This window comes from Cynara cardunculus (genome assembly GCF_001531365.2).
Source record: "Cynara cardunculus var. scolymus isolate 2C chromosome LG 5, CcrdV1, whole genome shotgun sequence".
NCBI lineage: Eukaryota > Viridiplantae > Streptophyta > Magnoliopsida > Asterales > Asteraceae > Cynara > Cynara cardunculus.
This window is the reverse complement of record NC_037532.1, coordinates 2,641,542-2,648,585: the sequence shown is the minus strand read 5'-3', so window position 1 is coordinate 2,648,585 and position 7,044 is coordinate 2,641,542. Positions and strand designations below refer to the sequence as shown.

At 35.7% G+C, this 7,044-nt stretch overlaps 1 long non-coding RNA gene across 1 annotated transcript; it reads right to left on the bottom strand.

Moving 5' to 3' along the window:
* Positions 1–3,660: 3,660 nt before the first annotated feature.
* Positions 3,661–6,629, bottom strand: LOC112513621. Its single transcript, XR_003069285.1, has 3 exons — positions 6,546–6,629; positions 4,837–4,909; positions 3,661–4,037 (listed from the first exon to the last, which is right to left on the bottom strand). It is a non-coding gene; the product is annotated as an uncharacterized LOC112513621 (long non-coding RNA).
* Positions 6,630–7,044: the final 415 nt, after the last annotated feature.

Genomic DNA, 7,044 nt, shown 5'->3' with positions numbered 1-7,044 from the left:
SCCYWAWTTYMWTKKWMMMMAWTWMCMAAMMAWTWWWWTTTMWTTTRTACTATATCATRAGTGCCTCTTAATCATTYTGACCAYTTAATCATTCTGCAYCAAACCATTYAGCGATTCCCAAACAGCYCCTAAGATGTATAGATAATTGGTTCAAAATATCAACTAGATTCTATCCAAAAACACAAGATGTTTTTTTTTTWWTGAAATATATAATATTTATATACGGCAAATGCAACAAATAAACTCGCATACTTTYYTCACCTTTGGTGAGGTTTGAAYCCCTGACCTCCTAAGAGRTCAAAGTCTACGATACCGCTAGGCTAAAGKCCCTTTGGTAGAAGAAAAAAACACTGAGATACTATTTGTTTTTTATTTTTGACAAGTTCAATTTGAAAGTTTTGGAGGRTAATTTAGATAATTATAAAAAGTTTGAGAACCATAACAACCTTTATATCATTAATACATATGCACATTAAAATGTGWATTTTGTCAATAATTGTATTCATCAATGCATATCTATCATGCATGCAAGTATATAAACATAATTGCTATACTCAATGCAATTCATTAATGTATATGCATCAATGAATATACATGTTTTTATGGTTATCAATTTTTTATCGTTCTTATATGAACCGTCATACATATAATTAATGGGGCCAGGAAGCAGTCAAATGGTGTGGGTCCTAATGGATTCATTCGGTGACGGGTGGTCGGGTGGGTATACGTCAGTCAGATATAAAGGATTTTACTTGCAGTAACGATGCGTTTAAATACACACACACATATACATAGCCATAGGTTATTTTGAGAAATAATAAATATTTGGGAAGAAGTGATTTTACCCTTCATACAGTCAAGATTTGAATGGTCAAGAATTGTGGTTTTGACTAGTCAAAATTTGCGGATATGCCAAAATAGAGGTGGTAATTTCATAACTTTTAGAAGGAAATTGATCTGATGCATCTCGGTACACCTTATTAGTGTTGACATTCAATTAGGATCGATCCAAGGGTGGAGCTCTCTTCTTAAGTTTCTCACTATTACTTCTCTTCTCATCGGAACCCAACTCTATATGGTCGAGATCTTTTCTTACACTTTTCACWTTATCTCTCTTTTTCACTGGAATCCAACCTTATATAGAGAAAGAGCCAAGTTCTTTTATTAACCAATTTGTTAGTGTTAACTATGTTAACTTAATTGACAAATAGAATTCTTTATTTGGTGTTGATTTTATCAAGATATTCATTRTTGAATGGGGGACAAAAGGGTAATTTGTTTACAGGTGTAACTTACATTTTTAGCATTTAATGRGATGATGTAACTTATTGTTTGATTGATTTTAGGGATCATGATCAAGTCAATAATGATTAAATCATACTGCACTTGGTAAATGGTTGATCAATATGAACAAAGTGAACATCATTATCAATACGAATACCAAAATAATATGAACAATGTCATGTTCGTCTATGAACAAGGTGAACATCCTTACCAGTAYAAATACTAAAATAAGTGGGTATTTAGATTAAAAATGATTAAGGGTTCAGATCTTTTTTTACGCTTTTTACCATAACTTCTTTTCTCACACGATAATCGTCCGGATATGTRTGGAAATAGATGAAGTGTATTTTAGACAAGACAAATGAGGGACTTGGTTGATATGAATCTAAAGGAGATGGTCAAAGTCAAGAGGGACAACCAGGCAATRGTGTGGGAAATGTGTGTTTTTGTTTTATTTTTAAGACAATCATGGGGTAGTTATGGTGTTTGTAATTAATTAATATTAATTAAAATATGTATGAAAAATGGTTTTTTATGGATATTTTGAAATAATTCATAAACATCAAGAGTTATAGTTATTTACCCTTTTATTTATTTATTTATTTATTTGGATCTAATCAAATGATAACTAATTAGTTGTGGTAATCGTGAGGTCCAATATTAACTACAAATCAATAGATAAATTAGAAAAATTATAATTTTTGGTAATTTTGAATTAAAATTTTAATGCAAGGAACCGGGACCGGTTACCGCCGGTTAAAGAGTTCGTCATGCCCGGTAGGACTGGGCGACCCGGGACCGGTTTTTGGCCATCACTACTAATATCGATATCTTTTTTTAAAATTTTAATTACAATATCTTCAAATTTACATCTTAATCAAAAATAAAAAAACATTATCGTTTTCTCAAAACCATATAAAACTGTATTATATCAATAGACACGGAATAAAATGAAACAATAAAATCAAGATGTACCTCGCTGCATTATGCAAGTACCCTTCTAGTTATAAAAAAATTATAGCATCAGATGTTATAACAAAAAAATTGACAAATATTATAGAAAGGAAATTGYACTTATTTTATGCATGTTGAGAGGTTTGCATCTTGAAAGATGTTTCCAGGACAAAACACAATGAGGTGCAAAAATAAAGATAGACACAGTCTCTCACATGGGATCCTTACAAATTAGCATATTTATTAGAATATTAAATAATAAAAAAAAGGGAATTTTTTTAATAAAATTTGAGAGGTGGTGAAGAAGGACGTCAACATGGAGATATGCTCTTACCAAATAAATATCATATCTCTTCAAATCTGGATTTGGATTTCTAAATATGTGATTAGTGTAAAGGTTAATTTAGTAATTTACCAGTCTTGTAATATCATCTTGGTTTTAGGACCAGACGGGCGAGGGTGACCTAAACATGTGCAAGAATTCTTGAAGGTTTTAGGGCTCTARCTTGACATTTAATTTTATAATTTACCAATTTTGTTTCATCTCCCTGATTTTTGTTCCACCTATTTTGGTACAGGAAAAGAAATGTGTTTATCTAACTCAAGTCATGTCTTGTCCCAATCTGATGTGGCACCAAGCGTTAGACAACAAGTTTTGTATTGTTACGACCCAGAAATCTCTTCGTTATGTGGGTCCCATCTATAGTGTAAGAAGAAAGTAAGATGTGAGAATATTTGGAACCCCATTAGATTTCTCTYCAAAAAAGYCACTGAGAGAARAACGTTCCAACATATATYAAGAAGAAATAGTCCAAGTCTAGGCGATGTRGGACCCCAACACGCCCCCTTCAACGAATGATGGACGAGCACAGATTGTCATATAGTGTCGAKGGTGCTAGACTGGTACAGGATGTCCTAAACTATCGAGTCCCTAAAGTGGTAGACCTTTTAACTCCRATACCATGTAAAAATATGTGAAACCCCATTWGRTTACTCACCAAAATAGCCTTCAGCAAAGAAGGGGTTCCAACACATATCGAGCAAAAATGGTCCAAGACTAGCCAATTTGGGACTCTAGCATATAAAAGAATGTAGACACGGGAAGAAAAAAAAAGATGTTCCCGTTAAACAAAGAACAGAAAATGGAACAAAAGTAAGTACCCGTCTATTAGCAGCTTAATGAGTTTAATAGGACTCGCAAGTTATTCGGTCAGCTATACACGACCGTTTGGTATGTGACTTGATGACTTAAAAAATGGTTTATTCAAAAGTTTCTAGGGGGGCTTTATGTAGAAAGCCAAGTTTTCCAAAAACCTGACCCTCTCCATTAAAAAACATGTTTCTTCCATCTATAAGAAAATCCTCGTAAACAAAAATCTTTCCAATCAAACAGACAGCTTATCCATAAAGGACTTGACGAAAAACCAACCAAACAGCCCTTCAGTCACTGTAAGCAATTATATAGAAAACCCAAGTAATTGTAGGAAGCTGCATTTGCATAAATTGATCTCAGCAATAAGCCTAAGAGATTTTGCAGCTTAATTCCTAGTTCCGATATCCATCTACAACTTTTAATGCATTCTATGGTCCTTAAAAGTCRAAAATTTGACTAAAACTAAACAAATAATTGAAATTTCTTCTTCGAAAACGCCAATYAGAGAACTTACATCCATCCATCGAYGCCATCTCGGCAGCTGAAGTTGTGGAAGACGGACGTTTGAGGTCTGRATGACCCTTAAGCGCCCATTTGCAGCCAGCATATCACATCATTCTGGATCCGGGGAACCACCAGGCACCAGCTGCTGACATCGAAATAATTTTGRACTAAATAAAAGTAAAATGTCGCATCTGATTTGTGTCGGTTTCGGTAWTACTTTGTTGCATTCTCTCCATTCCAAAATAAATGTCCACAATGTAAAACGCAMGTAATTTTAGAAATGTGTAATAATTACACATTTTTATTAACTAAATGACAATTTTAYCCTTAATATTAGAGTGGGTGATGAATTTCTTTATCTCATAATCAAGGGTAGATCAGAAGGTATACACTTACACCAAAGAGCCTTTTSCCTAACAGTATCTGGGTTACCGGTAGAGCCGGCCTATCAGGAGGGTGAAGAGGGTGCATGAGTTCATTTGCTCTGGATAAWTATTATATACTTCAAAAAAAATATGCACTTACTTTTGAAAACGGMCGCTTATTTTGAAACAAACTAAAATAAAAATGCAGACACTTATTTTGGAACGGAGGGAGTAAAATGTTGCATCTGATTTGGTACGCGGACGGGATGGGACTAGACGGCTAGTGTAGGCGGGTCAAAGAACTRTGGAAGATCTTAGGGTTTTAATTTGACATGGGTRGTTTAGTAATTTATCAATCTTGACCTATCTCCCTCATTGTTGTTCCACCTATTTGGTGAGTCAAAAAATATGCATTTTTGTCTCACTCGGTCATATCATGTCCCAGTTTAATGTCATGTCAGACGTGGGACAAGTTTTTGTTTTCTCTCATCCCCTCCCGCAKACCAAATGCACCCCAAACCCGAAAAATGGGCCATGTTAATTTCATCTCGAGTCTGCTATGTATATGATACGTACGATTGCTATGTTATTCCCGTTGAGCAAAATCTGGTCAAGCTTTGTAATTCGGCGCCCTTCAGGTGTGATTTCACTGCAAAAAGAATCTGAATATGTCAGTAGAGGAATTCCAGCATCACAAACTGTCAGAGCTCACTTCAGTTGCAGTTATTAAATCGCTATTTGGCAAACTAGCTGATAAGCTAACTGTTGGCTGAAAWACTAGTAATGAATTTTACAAACAAATCCTGTGAAATACCAACTACCCCGTGGGATTACTAATTTCAATGTTTGTGGGATTTCAATTTCGAACTTCCCTTTAAACCAAATGTGGGATTRGAATGGAATTCAATTCCAAATCCTACAAACCAAACGGACMSTTAATTTTTCAATGTTTGCATGATTTATTGGGCCCACCCCAACTAGTTGGGATAAAAGGCTTGTTGTCATAGAGATAGTTACATGGATTTAAGCATTCACACATTTTGCTGCTCTTACCCTGTGTTAAGGCTGCTATCAGGCATGAATGCTAAGATGAGTAAAGGGTGGAGTAAGCTGGGTAGTAGTCATAATAATGTTGTAATAACAGAAGATAAGAGGGAGATGCAGGGGCAGTATAGTAATTTTGGGTATCCTGTTACAAGGGGGTAAAAAGGGAAGAGTGGCAATGAGTAGTTTGTTACAAATGCATAAATTATGCATGGAACTTTCAAAAGATGGGACAATTCTCAATGAAACTTCATAGCCAGATGGAAGCCGTTTACCAAATACTTACCAGGTAAGTGCTTATCGGCAAGAGTCATCATCCTCACCTTAACGGGTAACATTCTCAACCATCAAAATGGATTGCGGTAAGCATCTTTTACCCAGTAAGCGCTTACCGGGTAAGAGTCTTCTCCATCGCTTACCGGGTAAGAGTCTTGGTCCTTGCTATACCTCTTACCAGATAAGATTCTTGGTCTTTGCTATACCTCTTACCGGATAAGATTCTTGATCCTTGTTATACCTCTTACCGGATAACATTCTCCGTCTTTGCCATGCTCACCGATAAGATAAGTCACACCCGGTAAGCACTTACCCGGCAAGAGTTTGGTAAACGGCCCCTAAGTTTGGCATGACATTAGACTGGGACARCTAGCCAGCCAGACAAACAGACASSACATTACTGAAYGGGACAAAAAATGCATTTTTCTATCCCTAAAATAGTTGGAACSAAAATTAAGGAAATGAAACTAGATTGGTAAATTACTAAACTACCCATWTCAACTTAAAACCCTAAAACCTCACTCTCAGATCTCCAATCATGTACAGTCCAGTCTAGTTCGCGTACCACACGCACCCACCAAGTATTTCACAACTCGACTTGGTTATTTCTATCAAGAAAGGGTAATTGTCCTTTTATCAAATCCGAAAAAGTTCTACTTTCAAATTTTAGGTTTTCCATAGTTTTCACATCATTGGTATGTATCTAAATTACTAATAACTCACAAACTATTCATGAATAAAGCTTGCAGTGCTGTTACTTTAATCCATTTCAGATCTTCCCAMCTATTTCATTCTATATAAAATTAGTTCACTTCACTATAAAATACAGTTACAGAGGCGGACCTACGAAGCCCCAGGCAGGATGTTAGAAAATACAAGAAACARCAACCAAAAAAAATCCCTCAAAATCAACCAAAAAAACTTAAAAATTCCCTCAAAAAACGTGGAATTCAGCTAAAACATACCGGGTGACTTTGTGGGAAGGGGCAGACCCGGTGTATAAGATACGGTGGCACAGGCCACCWGATACAAATGCTGATTTGGCCAGATTCCGTTCACTTAACGCCTTACTATAATAGGCAATGGTTTCCCTTGTTGCATCAAAACCGCTCCGATACCTCGTCCCGATGCATCACATTCCACAACAAAGGGAAGGGTGAAATAGGMAATACCTTCGTTCCTTCATCGTAAAATAAAAAAAAAAGGGTCGTAAAAGGTGCCACCATGTTATAACGTTAGGTGCCACCCTATATATTTTGAAACTACAATGATAACCTAAGTTCGTCTTGACAAARTTGGTTTGGACGGCTTTTCTCCCATCCTGCGCACGGGTTCGAATCAGGTTTCAGTCATCTTCTTAGTATTTAGGTGTTAATTTCGGGTTTATTATGTTTGTAAAAAAATTGCAATAAAAGATTCATACAYAATACCTCACATACGAAAAATAAGAAACTAACCAACCGA